General features: G+C 42.5%; 2 pseudogenes; both read left to right on the plus strand.

The window, feature by feature from the left end:
* The first annotated feature begins 7055 nt into the window (after window positions 1-7055).
* Window positions 7056-7909, plus strand: LOC115200876 (leucine-rich repeat transmembrane neuronal protein 2-like; annotated as a pseudogene).
* Window positions 7910-8230: 321 nt separating this feature from the next.
* On the plus strand, window positions 8231-16561 carry LOC115200877 (toll-like receptor 4; annotated as a pseudogene).
* The last annotated feature ends 222 nt before the right edge of the window (window positions 16562-16783 follow it).

The raw sequence follows: 16783 nt of genomic DNA on the forward strand, positions 1-16783 counted from the left end.
AGAGAGTGATCACACAGTCGTCCGGAACAGCTGATGCTCTCATGCATGTTTCAGTGTTACTTGCCTCAACGCGAGCATAGAAGTTATTTATCTCGTCTGGTAGGCTCGTGTCACTGGGCAGCTCTCGGCTGTTCCATTGGTAGTCTGTAATAGTTTGCAAGCCCTGCCACATCCGACGAGCGTTGGAAGCCGTTATAATAAGATTCGATCTTAGTATTGACGTATTACCTGTTTGATCGTTCATCGGCGGGCATAGCAGGATTTCTTATAAACTTCAGGGTTAGAGTCTACCATTCAGATCAGTGCAAATGTTTCCTGTAATCCGTGGCTTCTGGTTGAGGTATATACGTACAGTCACTGTAGAGATGACATCATCGATGCACTTATTGATAAAGCCAGTGTACTCCTCAATGCCATTGGAAAAATCCCGGAACATGTAGTTTAGCATCTGCTTCATCTGACCACTTTTTTATAAACCGAGTCACTGGTGCTTCTTGCTTGAATTTCTGCTTGTAAGCAGGAGGATAGAATTATGGTCAGATTTGCCAAATGGAGGGCGAGGGAGAGCTTTATATCCGTCTCTGTGTGTGGAGTTAAGGTCGTCTAGAATATTTTTCCCTCTGGTTGCACAATTAACATGCTGATAGAAAGGAGGTAAAACTGATTTAAGTTTCCTTGCATTAAAGTCCCCGGCCACTAGGAGCGCTGCCTCTGGGTGAACGTTTTCCTGTTTGCTTATGGCGGTATACAGCTCATTGAGCGCGGTTTTAGTGCCAGCATCGGTCTGTGGTGGTATGTAGACAGCTACGAAAAATACAGATGAAAACTCTCTAGCTAGATAGTGTGGTCTACAGCTTATCATGGGATACTCTACGTCAGGCGAGCATAGCCTCAAGACTTCCTTAGATATCATGCAACAGCTGTTGTTTACATAAATGCATAGGCCCCCACCCTGTGTCTTACCAGAGGCTGCTGTTCTATCCTGCCGATAGAGCGTAAAACCCGCCAGTTGTATGTTTTTAATGTCGTCGTTCAGCCACAACTCGGTGAATCATAAGATATTACAGTTAATGTCCTGTTGGTAGGATATACGTGCTTTCAGTTAATCCCATTTATTTTCCAGCGATTGAACGTTAGCTAGCAGGACGGAAGGCAAAGACACATTAGCCACTCGTCGCCTGATCCTCCCAAGACACCCTGATCTTTTTCCGCAAAATCTCTGTTTCCTTCTCCAGCGAATGACAGGGATCTGGGCCTGGTCGGGTGTCTGCAGTATATCCCTCCCATCCGGCTCATTGAAGAAAAACTGAGTAATCGCAGTTCAAATGTCTAGAAGCTCTTTTCGGTCATAAGAGACAGTAGCAGCAACATTATGTACAAAACAAGTTACGAACAAGACTAAAAAACAAACATAATAGCACGGTTGGTTTTAAGAGCCGATAAGACGGCAGCCAACCCCTCCGGCACCACAGTCTTGTACAGCTAACCTTGTGGGGACACACAATTCAGTCCCATTCAAAATCCTATTTTCTCTAACCCTTAACCCTAACCCATACTCTTACCCTTACCCTTACTCTAACCCTAACCTTAACCTTAACCTTAACCCTAACCCTAAATTAAACTAACCCTTGCTCCTAACCCTAACCCTTAACGTAATTCTAACCCTAACACTATTTCTAACCTTAATCCTAAACCACCCAGAAATAGCATTTGACCTCGTGGGGACTTCCTCAGTGTCTCCAAGCCATGTCCCATGTTGTCCCATGTTATGGAAACTAAAAGGTGACAGTTGTGAACAACAATTGTGTCAACTGTGGATACACACTAATCCCTCACCCTTCCCTCCCTGTATCTCTATCTAATTTAGATGGTGCGTTATGAGCTACTAACTGATAAGTAATTACCATAAGTAATGCATAGATCCATTAGGCCACGTCTGGATATGCCAGAAGACATCATGTTAGCAGCACATTGAGGTGCATTAACTTTGTTCCTCCTAACCCTTCTAGGTACTCTGGAACACCCGTGTGTAAACTTAGAACATTCAGTACTGAACATTCTAATTGATGACATCACAATCAGCTGATCAGTCAGAGTTCTAGAATAGAACTCTTAGAGATTTTATTTCTCTGTTCAAACAGCCCTCACAGTGGGAAGTAATTTACCAAAATAAACTTTGCGTGACCAACTGTATGTGAACAAAATAAGCGACAGACTACCCCAAAGAAGCCACCTCTACCATAATTGACCACATCTGATATTGTGCAAACGTTGCTTTCAAAGTTTTCCAAACGTCGCTTTAGCGTTTTAGCTCAAATGAGACTGACTGTCGCTCCCTGAGTCTGTGTTCTGTCAGGCTGACAGAAAATGCCCCAGGAGAATCGTGCACAGACAGACACACACACACACACACACACACACACACACACACACACACACACACACACACACACACACACACACACACACACACACGCACACACAAACAAACAAACACACACACACACACACACGCACACACAAACACACACACACTTACACGCACACACACACACAGACACAGACACACTCACGCACACACACATACACACACAGAAGTTCCCTCATATCAGAGGAATGCTGCTCAGACACATTTGTGTTTTGTTAGCTTGTTAGAAGGTCATCTAAATATAAAGTGACGGAGAAAGAGAGGCCGTTTCAGGTTAGGGTGTTATCTACAGCAGGAGGAACACACACACACACACAGTTGGAAGTAGGAAGTTTACATACACTTAGGTTGGAGTCATTAAAACTTGTTTTTCAATCACTCACAAATTTCTTGTTAACAAACTATAGTTTTGGCAATTCGGTAAGGACATCTACTTTGTGAATGACGCAAGTCATTTTTCCAACAATTGTTTACAGACAGATTATTTCACTTATAATTCAGTGTATCACAATTCCAGTGGATCAGAAGTTTACATACACTTAGTTGACTGTGCCTTTAAACAGCTTGGAAAATTCCAGAAAAGGATGTCATGGCTTTAGAAGTTTCTGATAGGTTAATTGACATCATTTGAGTCAATCGGAGATGTACCTGTGGATGTATTTCAAAGCCTACCTTCAAACTCAGTACCTCTTTGCTTGGCATCATGGGAAAATCAAAAGAAATCAGCCAAGACCTCATAAAAAAATTGTAAACCTCCAGAAATCTGGTTCATCCTTGGGAGCAATTTCCAAATGCCTGAAGGTACCACGTTCATCTGTAACAAACAATAGTATGCAAGTATAAACACCATGGAACCATGCAGCCGTCATACTGCTCAGGAAGGAGACGTATTCTGTCTCCTAGAGATGAACGTACTTCGGTGCGAAAAGTGCAAATCAATCCCAGAACAACAGCAAAGGACCTTGTGAAGATGCTGGAGGAAACAGGTACAAATGTATCCACAGTAAAACGAGTCCTATATCGAGATAACCTGAAAGGCCGCTCAGCAAGGAAGAAGCCACTGCTCCAAAACCGCCATAAAAAAGCCAGACTACGGTTTGTAACTGCACATGGGGACAAAGATCGTACTTTTCGAAGAAATGTCCTCTGGTCTGATGAAACAAAAATAGAACTGTTTGGCCATAATGACCATCGTTATGTTTGGAGGAAAAAGGGGGACGCTTGCAAGCCGAAGAACACCATCCGAACCGTGACGCACGGGAGTGGCAACATCATGTTGTGGGGGTGCTTTGCTGCAGGAGGGACTGGTGCACTTCACAAAATAGGTGGCATCATGAGGCAGGAAAATTATGTGGATATATTGAAGCATCATCTCAAGACATCAATCAGGAAGTTAAAGCTTGGTCGCAAATGGGTCTTCCAAATGGACAATGACCCCAAGAATACTTCCAAAGTTGTGGCAAAATGACTTAAGGACAACAAAGTCAAGGTATTGGAGTGGCCATCACAAAGCCCTGACCTCAATCCTGTAGAAAATGTGTGGGCAGAACTGAAAAAGTGTGTGCGAGCAAGAAGGCCTACAAACCTGACTCAGTTACACCAGCTCTGTCAGGAGGAATGGCCCAAAATTCACCCAACTTATTGTGGGAAGCTTGTGGAAGGCTACCCGAAATGTTTGACCCAAGTTAAACAATTTAAAGGCAATGCTACCAAATACTAATTGAGAATGTAAGCTTCTGACCCACTGGGAATGTGATGAAAGAAGTAAAAGCTGAAATAAATCATTCTCTCTACTATTATTCGGACATTTCACATTCTTAAAATAAAGTGGTGATTCTAACTGACCTAAGACAGGGAATTTTTACTAGGATTAAATGTCAGGAATTGTGAAAAACTGAGTTTAAATGTATTTGGCTAAAGTGTATGTAAACTTACGACTTCAACTGTATATACACAGGGCCCTGTTGTATTTGAGTTGAGTAAATCTAGATAAAATATTTGGTGGAAGAGAGGAAAATCTAGATAAAATGTGTGGTGGAAGAGAGGAAAATCTAGATAAAATGTGTGCTCGAAGAGAGGAAAATCCACACATAATAAAAAAGAAAGAGAATACACCGTCAAAACATTTAATTAGACTTTTCATATGGCAAATTACATACAGAGTCAATCATCAATCAAATTGATTTTATAAAGCCCTTTTTACATCAGCAGTTGTCACAACGTGCTTATACAGAAACCCAGCCAAAACCCCAAAGAGGAGGCAATGCAGATTTGGAAGCACAGTGGCTAGGAAAAACTCCCTAGAAAGGCAGGAACCTTGGAATCAACCTAGAGAGGGGTGGTCCTCTTCCTAGGAAGGAACCAGCCAGCATTGGAGTCAACATGGGCCAGCATTCCTGTGGAACGCATTCGACAACTTATAGTTCATGCCCGACAAATTGAGGCTGTTCTGACGGGAAAAGGGGGTGCAACTCAATATTAAGAAGGTGTTCCTAGTGTTTTGTACACTCAGTGTATATTTGGACCTTGAGAGAGAGACTTCAACTAGTCCTATTTGGAGGAGGTCAGTATGGGGAAAATAGGTTTGAGTGATTCAGGAACTAAGTAAGAGGGGGAAAGCAAACTTGGGACATCACATGACTGCAAAATGTGACACACCCCCTTGTTCCCTATAAGACATATAAGATTATGACAATACATGTATTTTCTCCTGCATGCCACAGTACCATGTTAGGTCATTGCGCTAAAGCCTAAGCAATAGGTCTGGGAGCTAAAACAAGTCTTGGAGTCTCAGGCAAGGTCACACACGTGCACACACACACACACACACACACACACACTTGGGAGGCTCCAGGAGTCCTCTGTGTCGTCTGTTATGCCTAACATCAAAGATGCTGCTGGTAATGCTCTTAACAGGGTTCTGTGTGTGGTGCATGCATCCTGTCTCTCTAACGGCTGCAGATATAATGTGCTTCAGCTGAGTAATTCTCTGCACTTCTTCCATGACCTCCCTTTCAGCTGAGCCTGTTTCCTCTAGTGTGAAATACACTGGCCAGCCACAAACAGGCCTGAAAAACACATGTGCCTGCATGCACACACACACACACACACACACACATACACAGACACACACACACACACACACAAACACACATACACACATGTGAATACAGGCGCATGTGTCTTTTTCAGGTCCACTAAGGAAGGAGTCTTCCCACATACAAGATCTGATGGCAGACATTTCATCCTTGCCTGTCTCAGATTCCAAAGTATTTTACCCTCCACTCTAACAGTCTGGGGTGTGTCTCCAAGGGAAGTTGTGGGAATAGGAACAGACATGCAGTTAGTTATGTTTTTCCATCATCTGATGTCGCATATTTGTCCTCCAACTTTTTCTCAGCTCCTCATTCAGTCAGTCATATCAAAGTTTGCCACCCATTCCTTAGAAATACTGAATTATTCTGTATTTTGGAGTAAAACAGGGAGATCCGTATCGAACCTTTAAGGAATACGTGTGTGCTTTGTGTATCATAATCTATTAAAAGGAAGCATTTCCCAAACACGCCCACCTTACCTCTCCCCTAAGCTGGCAGAGCTATGTGTCCCTTCTTTTTTTGTGCTTGAGGTGGAAACCTTTTCCACAGTGCTATGCTGGTGGGGAAAGCACTCTCGTCTTCTTCTGATGATTTCCAGTAAAAATAATGACTGTTGTGGCTTGCCTGTCTTCTGTGTGACGCAGTGTCTTTGTCCAGAAGATGTTCTCTCTTCGAGAATAGCATTTTTTACCAGCATTTACCTCCGCCTATTTACATACTGATATTTTCCTCTCCTCTGGTTCTCCTCTGGTTTGTTTTAACATAATGCTTTAGTCAAGTATGTTCTACCACAATAGAGAAAATGTTTTGTAAGGTAAATTAATACATTGGATCACCTGTTAGAGGTAGTCCAGATATTGATTGTTAGTGATTTTTTTGATGTAGAAAGTCAATTTGAAGTTGTGGAGTAAATTGTGTAGATCATTATTCGTTTCCATGAACATAGATTAAATCTGGTCCTAGACATTGAGTTAGCTTTTTAGTCCAGGACTAGGCTTAATCTGTGTCCGGGTAAACGCCACTTATTAAGTCAGATCTTCATTTTTTTTTTACTGTAAACCGGATTTCATCTGTTACATTTTCAAATGCTTACTAGGCACAAACATTTTAAAATGTACATTTAAGATGGTAAACAGTTTTTCAAGGAACTGTATGTTTCAATAACTTAATAGCTCTTTCAAACACCTTAAACAAATCTATTTTTTGTCTACTTTAGATGTGAACCGCACCAGGCTCCAATGTACAGTACGTTGTGCACCAGCCACTCTAGTTCCTAGTGTTGTAACTCAAGATGGCTGCCAGGAATGGCTTTTTCTGCTGTATGTCTGGCTTTTTGTTAATCCAGTAAGGGGGTATTCACTGAAACACTGCACCCCTGTTCAGAATAAAGTACTCTAGAAAATAGAACCTACACACCATACTAGAAGACTTTCCCCCAGTAGTGAGATCTTTAGACATTTTCTGTAATAACATTTCAGTGATCAAAGGGTTTCAAGGTCTAAAAGTCCTCAAATTCAGGACCATGTCCAGTAATGTGTTCTCTCATGTTGAGGACAGGGCATTCTACCATTCTAGCTCTGCAGCAACTAGACCTGAGCTATAACAAACTCACCACCATCTCAGATCACATGTTTCAGGGCCTGGCCAACTTCTCAGCGCTGGACCTGGAAAACAACCTGACCATAACTATTGAATCATTATCCCTTCAGTCTCTCTCAAGTTTACTGGTAGTGAACTTAGGCAGCAACAAAATACATCCTCTAAAGGATGTTCAGCGCTTCTTACGTTTAACAAATCTACATTAGTAGGAACAAATGTACCTCTATTGAATCAATGGAAATATTAAACTCTTCCAAAGGGCTGATGGTGCTGGATGTATCTTGTAATCCATTGGAAAAGTTCCGTATCACAGCAGATGTTCTCCCTTACCTTAAGAATGTAGACCTCTCCTACTGTGTCCAAAATAGAAGCATGGAGTGGGATGTGGCGGACAGGTATTTTCTGAGTGACATGTACAAGCTTGACTTGAACGGTGTCCAGATGTCTTTGGAGGGTATGAGTATGGGGCTGCAAGGCCTGAACTCCTTGTTGGCTTCTCTGGCACTTTCTAATTTAGGGAAAAATAAACACCCCTATATCAAAGTTCTAACCGATATCGCCTAACACATACCTTGATTGGGCAATGGGCACACTTCTACTGAAATATGACATCAGTTTTGTATCTAAGGAATTGCTCCAGTACTGAAGTCAGCCAACAAAACTTGATTTATCAGATAATAATGTCTGATCTGTCTAAGTCCTCATTCAGATCTCTTAAGCAGCTGAAATATCTTTGACTGTGCCACAACAAGATTTCATCTTTGCTCTCCACATGGGAAATCCTTGATCTCAGCTGCAACAGTATCAACAATCACATTTAGCAGACGCTCGTATCCAGAGCGACTTAAAGGAACAATTAGGGTAAAGTGCCTTGTTCAAGGGTACATCGACAAAGCCTTGTCATCTCTGGGATTTGAACCAGCAACCTTTCAGTTACTGGCCCAACAGATTAAGCCTCTAAGATCTACTGATCAGATTTGGCACATTTTACAAGACTCATTGAACTGTCCACTTACAGTAATCCAATTCGTAATCTAGAAAACTGTGTCTTCCAGGATTTAAAGGCCTTAACGGTCCTAAACCTGGTAGAAAATAATATCCTGACCATGAATAGTGCTTTCAAGAATGGTTTGGAAAATCTAGAGATCTTGGAGATTGGAGGAAATGAACTAAAGTCCATTGGGAAAGAAGACAAAGATTACAGTCACTCAACTATTTGGATTTAGTTGACAATCAAATGACCAGTATGAATGACAGGACCTTTGAGGGATTGGTCAACCTTACAAATCTCATTCTGTAAGGACATAAAATCCCTTCAGGAGCAATTAGAGAGCTATAAAATGGACGAACCCTCGCTAAACACTCCACCGTTCTTTCACTTGTCATCTCTCGAATATCTGAAAATCTACAGCCAGTGTCCGGAAGGAATGCATAATCTACTATCAAGCTGTCTTGAAGGTGAAGTCTTTATTAACAATATGGTTAGGGTATCTCAGTATCAAATCTCTGCACCCAGACACATTCATTTACACACCTCAGTTGATGTACCTTGACATCAGCAACAATATATTCACAACCTCACTCCAGAGCTGTGTTACCCAATCCTAGAACTCACACGAGTCTTTAGATTTCCCTATAGGAGCCAATTATCGCAAGTGTTCACAACCTCACTCCAGAGCTGTGTTACCCAATCCTAGAACTCACACGACTCTTTAGATTTCCTTATAGGAGCCAATTATCGCAAGTGTTCACAACCTCACTCCAGAGCTGTGTTACCCAATCCTAGAACTCACACGAGTCTTTAGATTTCCTTATAGGAGCCAATTATCGCAAGTGTTCACAACCTCACTCCAGAGCTGTGTTACCCAATCCAAGAACTCACACGAGTCTTTAGATTTCCTTATAGGAGCCAATTATCGCAAGTGTTCACAACCTCACTCCAGAGCTGTGTTACCCAATCCTAGAACTCACACGAGTCTTTAGATTTCCTTATAGGAGCCAATTATCGCAAGTGTTCACAACCACACTCCAGAGCTGTGTTACCCAATCCTAGAACTCACACGAGTCTTTAGATTTCCTTATAGGAGCCAATTATCGCAAGTGTTCACAACCTCATTCCAGAGCTGTGTTACCCAATCCTAGAACTCACACGACTCTTTAGATTTCCTTATAGGAGCCAATTATCGCAAGTGTTCACAACCTCACTCCAGAGCTGTGTTACCCAATCCTAGAACTCACACGAGTCTTTAGATTTCCTTATAGGAGCCAATTATCGCAAGTGTTCCCAACCTCACTCCAGAGCTGTGTTACCCAATCCTAGAACTCACACGAGTCTTTAGATTTCCTTATAGGAGCCAATTATCGCAAGTGTTCCCAACCTCACTCCAGAGCTGTGTTACCCAATCCTAGAACTCACACGAGTCTTTAGATTTCCTTATAGGAGCCAATTATCGCAAGTGTTCACAACCTCACTCCAGAGCTGTGTTACCCAATCCTAGAACTCACACGAGTCTTTAGATTTCCTTATAGGAGCCAATTATCGCAAGTGTTCACAACCTCACCCCAGAGCTGTGTTACCCAATCCTAGAACTCACACGAGTCTTTAGATTTCCTTATAGGAGCCAATTATCGCAAGTGTTCCCAACCTCACGCCAGAGCTGTGTTACCCAATTCTAGAACTCACACGAGTCTTTAGATTTCCTTATAGGAGCCAATTATCGCAAGTGTTCACAGCCTCACTCCAGAGCTGTGTTACCCAATCCTAGAACTCACACGAGTCTTTAGATTTCCTTATAGGAGCCAATTATCGCAAGTGTTCACAACCTCATTCCAGAGCTGTGTTACCCAATCCTAGAACTCACACGACTCTTTAGATTTCCTTATAGGAGCCAATTATCGCAAGTGTTCACAACCTCACTCAAGAGCTGTGTTACCCAATCTTAGAACTCACACAAGTCTTTAGATTTCCTTATAGGAGCCAATTATCACAAGTGTTCACAACCTCACTCCAGAGCTGTGTTACCCAATCCTAGAACTCACACGAGTCTTTAGATTTCCTTATAGGAGCCAATTATCGCAAGTGTTCACAACCTCACTCCAGAGCTGTGTTACCCAATCCTAGAACTCACACGAGTCTTTAGATTTCCCTATAGGAGCCAATTATCGCAAGTGTTTCACTTGCAAGTAAGAAATAACGAACTTACAGCTATCAATGAGATAGTGATGCATTCTCTCCCTTCATTGAGTTACATGGACCTGAATAATAACTTGTTTAATTGTGTCTGCAGCAATGCTTGGTTCATTCAGTGGGTGATAAACAAAATCCAAACCTAAGTTCAGAGATGGCAAGTGGTCTATACCTAGTACCTCTTCCTGGCTTATCTCTACGACACCGAACAGAGAAACAGGCATGCAGCTTTGATTTTTTTGTATTTAACTAGGAAAGTCAGTTGAAAACAAATTCTTATTTACAATGACGGCCTATCCCAGCCAAATCCCTAACTCGGACAAACCTGGGCCAATTGTGCGCCGCCCTGTGGGACTCCCAATCACGGCCGGTTGTGATACAGCCTGGAATTGAACCATGGTCTGTAGTGACACCTCTAGCACTGAGATGCAGTGCCTTAGACTGCATGCGCCACTCGGGAGCCTCAAGCTAATCAGTATGACACCATCTCCTACAACGACCATAATGAGCTCTGGGTCATGAGGGAGCTACAGCCAGAGCTGGATGGGTAGCAGGGCTGGAGGCTATGTCTGCACCACCGTGACATCCGACCAGGCAAACCCACTATAGAAATCATCACAGACGCCATCTAAGAGTGGTTTATTCACATACAGCTAGCTAGCATACAGCCAAAGATGCTCCTTGTTATATCTGTGATCCAGCGGTGCTGGGACATCCAGATACCTCCAAGTGAATGTGACCTTGTAACTAGGCAATGATAATCAACAACACATTCCATCTTTAGGCTAGTGTTCAAAATATTAGCCAAAACACTGGCTATGACTGGTTCTGGAGATAGTTTGTCATAAGCATTAGGGATAACTTCACAATCTAATGTAATCTTCAAATATGGGTTCTTGTGTCTACTGCCAGTGAGAATCTGTACTGCAGAGAGGTAGAGGAGGAAGCTCATGTTGCTGATTGCATTTCATTCTCAGTACATAGTCATAAACATGCAGGAAAAACTGACTGAGAGACACATCATTCAGGAATATATTGTGGATGTTATGAGCCCTTTGTTGTTCACCCAATAAACCTATTTTCAACAATATCTCTACGTCACATAACGCAGATGAAAGGGTACAGGGTTAGTTATCATAATCTTGGCACACACTGTTTATGCAACTACACAACATTATTAGTTGGCTAACTCGTGTTCTACAAAGTAATGGTGGTCCAGTAGCAGAACGTGTATCACAGAGAATTAGCAATTAGTCATTTATAAGGATCTCCATGGTGTACTGTATGTATGCACCATATAGGACGTGATGGCCAAGTGCAGGAACATGTGTTTGTGACATGCTAGGGTTATGCCCTGCATGCCGTATGCAATGCTTACAGGCAAGAACATGGGGACATGGATGCTGAAATACATGGGTAGGTAAATGCAAAGTTAGAGCACAGGTATGGTTCTAATTATAGGGGGACTGGACATCCCGATAGTAACTGAAATATCAATATCAATGAAGCCCTAGTCAATGGGGATATCTAACCCTGAGCAAAATAGTAGTGGACTACAATACACCTGTAGGCTCTCTGTAGATTGGAATACATTTTATTCCATTTCAAAGTCTGTTTGCAATTGTGTCCTAATGTCTTATTGTTCCTGCAATGATTAATACAAGTTCATAATATTCATATCTTTGTCAGTTCTGCCTAATTTGAACTAGAAAGTTATCCACTTGCCACTGCTAGCTAGCTGACGAGCTAATGAACCAAAACACTAGCTAGTTTGCAAGATTAAATTCACATGATCTTGCAAGTAAAGCAGGGTCGTTGAACCTACCGGAGGTTGAGCAAGTGTCAGAACTCAGGATAAGACCCAGACGCAGACAGCTAGAATCACAGATGTTTATTGACCAAACAGGGGGCAGGCAAAAGACAAGTCAAGGGCAGGCAGAGGTCCATAATCCAAGGCAGAGTCAGTAAGGTACAGAACAGCAGGCAGGCTCGCGGTCAGGGCAGGCAGAGGTCAGTAATCAAGGGCAGAGTCAGTAAGGTACAGAACAGCAGGCAGGCTCAGGGCAGGCAGAGGTCAGTAATCCAGGGCAGAGTCAGTAAGGTACAGGATAGCAGGCAGGCTCGCGGTCAGGGCAGGCAGAGGTCCGTAATCCAGGGCAGAGTCAGTAAGGTACAGAACAGCAGGCAGGCTCGCGGTCAGGGCAGGCAGAGGTCAGTAATCCAGGGCAGAGTCAGTAAGGTACAGAACAGCAGGCAGGCTCAGGGCAGGCAGAGGTCAGTAATCCAGGGCAGAGTCAGTAAGGTACAGAACAGCAGGCAGGCTCGGGGGTCAGGCAGAATGGTCAGAATCGGGGAAACTAGGAAACAGAAACTTGAGAAACCAAGACGATGGGAAAGCACACTGGTAAGACCTGACAAGACGACCTGGCTACAAACAAACAGAGAACATAGGTATAAATACACAGGGGATAATGGGGAAGATGGGCGACACCTGGAGGGGGGTGGAGACAAGCATAAAGACAGGTGAAACTGATCAGGGTGTGACAGCAAGAGTGCAATAGTTTACTGATGTTTTTCTGAAGGAAATGTGCCATATTATCATATCTTTTATTCTGTTAACTCATGTGAGGATTCTCTGTCTCCTTCACCAAACTGTATCATTCACTGACATTTATTTAAGATCCAGATTTACTAAACCCAGATACCTATTCAGCCACTACCCCCGTGTGTGTGTGTGTGTGTGTGTGTGTGTGTGTGTGTGTATATGTGCGTGCCCGCCCTCCTTTGCACTGAGAGCGATCTCCTGTGAAAACCTCAAAAGGTCACTGAATAAACTGTTATTGTGTCTCTGTGTGCATGTGTCTGTGTGCATGTGTCTGTGTGCATGTGTCTGTGTGTATGTGTCTGTGTGTATGTGTCTGTGTGCATGTGTGGGTGTGCATGTGTGTGTGTGCATGTGTGTGTGTGCATGTGTGTGTGTGCATGTGTGTGTAACCCCTGCCACGGTTTGCGTGTTGAACAGACATCAGTGCTAGGTCCTCCCATCCCACAGGGTTGTTTGAATCTTCTCAGGAGACTCACACTCTCCTCTCCACACACACACACACACACACACACACACACACACAAACACACGCACACACACACACACACACACACACACAGACACACGCACACACGCACACACGCACGCGCACGCGCACGCGCACACACACGCACGCACACACACACACACACACACACACACACACACACACACACACACACACACACACACTTCCACTCTCATCAGCACACATGCGTGATTAGGTTTCTACCATTTGTGAAATATGTATGACTAGCTGAGGGAAGGCGTGTGTGCTTGTTTGTGTAAAAGGTGAAATATTAAAGATGGGGATGTGTGAAACTCACTCCTCACCCTGAGGTATCGCCCCTTGTGCCATTGAAGAAGGTCTTTTCAAAAGTGCAATGGGTTGGAATGCTTCAGGAGGCCGGTCATGTGGGTTTGCAAGGCAGAGGTTCTGAGTTGGAGACTGTATGAGCCGATCGGGGGAAAGCGGTAACCGCTAAGCAAGCAGCATGACGTTGTCCTTGACATTTGCATGCACTGCGTGCCTGAGTGTGTGTGTGCACGCGCGTGCGTGTGTGTGTAAGTATGTTTTCATATCTGTCTACGTCGTTGACCATGGTATCCTCTATCTGTTATGTAACGGTAGTGTGGCCTGGTTAGGAGGTCCCCATTCTAGTTGAATTATTCAGATATGGTGTTTGTTCCCTGTTAGCTACGCCTCACTGCTATACATTCCACAGGAATTACACCCAGTTTACTCATCTGATCATTACATGCTGGTCAGACACACTCACACTGAATTCAGACACACTCACACACACATTAAAATACATGCCCAAGTATGGCACACACATGGCACACACACACACACACACACACACCCACACACACACACACACACACACACACACACACACACACACACACACACACACACACACACACACACACACACACCGTGTAAATGGTTGTTATTGTTTGTATCAAAGGATGTAACAGTCTAATGGGTGCTGTGTTTATTGTTGCTGTTATTTGTTTAATAGGTGCAGTGTTTATTGTTGATGTTATTTGTCTAATGAGTGCTGTGTTTATTGTTGCTGTTATTTGTCTAATAGGTGCTGTGTTTATTGTTGATGTTGTTTGTCTAATGAGTGCTGTGTTTATTGTTGATGTTGTTTGTCTAATGAGTGCTGTGTTTATTGTTGATGTTGTTTGTCTAATGAGTGCTGTGTTTATTGTTGCTGTTATTTGTTTAATAGGTGCAGTGTTTATAGTTGATGTTGTTGTCTAATGAGTGCTGTGTTTATTGTTGCTGTTATTTGTCTAATAGGTGCTGTGTTTATTGTTACAGACAGACAGACAGACAGACAGACAGACAGACAGACAGACAGACAGACAGACAGACAGACAGACAGACAGACAGACAGACAGACAGACAGACAGACAGACAGACAGACAGACAGACAGACAGACAGACAGAGGCTGAACCGTACAGCAGTCAGTGACCACAAGAACAAAGGCATACACTGACACAGAGGAAAGAATTACAATGAGAGACTTGCCGCAGTATTGTGTTTTCACAGCCTCTGAAGACCTTGAGTAAAGTGTAGAGTTAGAGTGTGTGTGTGTGTGATTATTATAAGAGTGCACAGGGAGCATGTACTGTATATATCATTTCACTAATTGCAGTGCTCTGCTGTAATTACAATGCTATAGGGACACACTGCTCTCAGATCACATTATTTAAAGCCTTCACACAGCTTCTACTGTCCATCATACAATACATACAGAGTTCTTATCTACTGTACTCCCCTCCCTCTCTCCTCTCCCTCCTTCTTCTCCTCTCCTTTTTCTCTCTCTTCTACATGTTGGTCTCTCTTCTTCTCCATATCTCTTCTCTGCTCTCTTCTTCTCTCCTTCCCTCCTTGCCTTGTTTTTCAGAAAAACAAATAATAATATTTTTGTTGCTAAATGTTTTATACTGTACATGTATTCGCCTCACAGTCAGAGAAATAAGTAGTACTGCTAGGTTTTACATTAAATCAAAGTTAAATGTAACAAATAACTACTTTTTTTATAAAGAAATGTACAAATGATACATTTGTGACATCGATATTTAATAACCCGTTACACTAACACACAAAAACTAAATGGTTTTATCATGTGCCAAATAATGGTTTGTTGGCTTGTAACCATAGCGGAATCCTTTTTGGTGCTATATGGAACCTTTTTTTGAAGGTTCTATGAAGAACCATGGTCATTTTGAAGGTTCTATGAAGAACCATGGTCATAAGATTCAATATGGAACCTGTATGGTGCCTTAAATAACCATTTCCAAGGGTTCTATCAGTAACGGATAAACACTACATTGGAAAGAAGGTAATGTACAGAACGGAGGAATTTATCCCAGTTATATTAGTTGCCAAAGAAAACATTAGGAAAGCACACATTTACCGGAAGAATAATTTAATGTTTATGAGAAAATTCATACTTTCTCATCTTTTTGGTGCTAGAGACGTGACCCAGTTGTTTGTTCTTTATGTTCCATTGCCGTGCTAAGTAGCAACGTTCTTATCCCTTGCTTGCTGCTAACTAGCCAACTAGCTACACAGTCACAACCTCTACCTCCGTACGTTTGTTTAAGCTGTTTATCCCCATTATAGCACAGCTGCCAAAGAAAACAATATGAAAGCACACATTTACTGATAGAAATCCTTTTTTTTTGTTGCTAATTTATTTTTTATGAGTTTATAAATTCCTACTTTCATATCTTTTGGTGGCTATTTATGGACGTGGCCCATTTGTTAGTTCTATATGGCAACGTTCATATCCCTCTGGTGTTATTCTGCAGCCAGAATAAACAGCAAAGTAACTATTTTCTAATGACCACAGGAGGTTGGTGGCACATTTATTGGGGAGGATGGGCTCATGGTAATGGCCGAAGTGGAATAGGTGGAATGGTATCAAATACATCAAAGACATGGTTTCCATGTGTGTGATGCCATTCCGTTCGTTCTGTTCCAGCCATTATTATGAGCCGTTCTCCCCTCAGCAACCTCCACTGCTATTGACATTCATTTGGATATATCCATAACAATGAGCTGATATGCCCAATTTTGCCTGGCATAGCTAGAAAAGTTTGCCTTCTCGTCAGGACACTCGCCACTGACTGTTCATTATGAGGAGATTACATTGCATATCAAACACCAGGCTAGAAGCTAGCTAAATAGTTTGTTGCTAGCAAACCTGACAATATGACAACTGAATAAAAAAATCTGTTGCTGAAAACAGCTTGTCAAACTAGAAATAACCAGTTTATAACAGCAATAAGGCACCTCTGGGTTTTGTGGTATATGGCCAATATACCACGGCTAAGGGCTGTTCGTAAGCACGATGAATTGTGG

Source organism: Salmo trutta, chromosome 10 (assembly GCF_901001165.1).
Source record: "Salmo trutta chromosome 10, fSalTru1.1, whole genome shotgun sequence".
NCBI lineage: Eukaryota > Metazoa > Chordata > Actinopteri > Salmoniformes > Salmonidae > Salmo > Salmo trutta.